Source organism: Sciurus carolinensis, assembly GCF_902686445.1.
Source record: "Sciurus carolinensis chromosome 19 unlocalized genomic scaffold, mSciCar1.2 SUPER_34, whole genome shotgun sequence".
NCBI lineage: Eukaryota > Metazoa > Chordata > Mammalia > Rodentia > Sciuridae > Sciurus > Sciurus carolinensis.
Genome location: NW_025920112.1, coordinates 6,020,168 through 6,021,774, shown reverse-complemented (window position 1 = coordinate 6,021,774; position 1,607 = coordinate 6,020,168). Strand labels below are relative to the sequence as shown.

At 42.8% G+C, this 1,607-nt stretch overlaps 1 pseudogene; it reads left to right on the top strand.

Moving 5' to 3' along the window:
* Positions 1 to 412: 412 nt before the first annotated feature.
* LOC124973544 (olfactory receptor 14C36-like) lies at positions 413 to 1,346 on the top strand (annotated as a pseudogene).
* Positions 1,347 to 1,607: the final 261 nt, after the last annotated feature.

The following is a 1,607-nucleotide window of genomic DNA, read 5'->3' as shown; positions in this document are numbered from 1 at the left end:
TTATACATTGGCAAAATAATGTTGAATTGCATTTATGGAAGAGAATGAGGGCAACTGTCTTATGAATTACTAAAGAGCACATTGTAAGACAACTGACCTTGCAGGAGAGGATGTGAGCAACTCCTGTTAGTGCTCTGCATGAGAGTCTTGGGAGGTCAAGGGAAGCATGATGGGGGAGCTGAGGACAAGCCCTGCAGGTCAACTGCAGAGCTCCACACCTGCACTGAGAGGTGCACTCACTTAGAAACCATTAAAAAATCAGAAAACCAAGAGTGACCTTTCCTCTACAGGGAAAGTAACTGCAAAATACAAACAAATACATTGGACATGAATATGTAAAGTATTTGCATTAATCATGCTTTGCTTCCTCTCTTATCTCTTTATCTTCTTAGACAACCAAAATTTCCTGTAAATGGCCAATTCTACCATCGTAACTGAATTTCTCCTCCTGGGTTCTCCTAACAGCTGGAATATGAGTTTCCTCTATTTCACAGTATTCCCACTGACATACATAGGTACCTTATTAGGGAATCTTCCCATCATCACTGTCACCACTGCTGACCAGAACCTGCACACACACATGTACTTCTTCCTCAGGAACCTGTCCATCTTGGACATGTGCTTCATTTCCATCACTGTCCCCAATGCCTGTGTCAACTATCTCACTGGCAACAGGGTCATTTCAGTAACTGGCTGTGCAACACAAGTCTTCTTGGTCATTTTTTTGTGGATGTGATGACCTTCTTTTACTCTCCATCATGGCATGGGACTGCTATGTGGCCATCTGCCAGCCCCTCCAGTACCCCATCATCATGAACCCTCAGTTTTGTGTTCACATCACCCTGCTTTCCCTGCTCAGTTGTCTGATGTATGCAGGTGTGCACAGTGGGAACACCTTCTGACTGTCCTTCTGCCAGTCAAATGTGGACCATCAGTTCTTCTGTGATGTCCCCTCTCTGCTGAGGCTCTCCTGCTCTGACACCACCAGAAACATCGTCCTTCTGCTTGTCTCTACTGTAATAGTTAGTGGTGACTCCTTTGGTATAATAATCATGCTATATATTCACATATTTTCAACTTTGTTGAAAGTTCCCAACAAAGCTCCAGGCAAAGCCTTCTCTACCTGCACCCCTCACATCCTCATGGCATCCATCTTCCTCAGTTCTGGCACAGGCGTGTACCTGAGGCCTTCAGCAACCTCTGACACACTCCAGGACATGCTTCTCTCTGCCTTTTATACCATGGTTCTTCCCTTTTTGAATTCTCTCATTTACAGTCTCAGGAACAAACAGGTTAAGGAAGCTGTGAGGAGAGTAATACAAAGACAGTTGTTCTTGAGGAAATGAGAAAGATGCATTTCAGCATTATCATAATTTCCCTGATTGAGATTCATAATGTGATAAAATCCTCTTCATATGAGTCAATTTAATTTCTACTAAAATTTATAAGCATCAAATCCCAAAGAAGTTATAACCAAAAATGTAGAGTGAATCACCGTATTTCTGTACATTTAATCCATAAAATAAGAAGAGTCTCCTTGTCCATGGAATAAATACAGAACCTGTGTCCTGACAGTCAAATCCATTCACTGGGGAGGAGCACCCTGC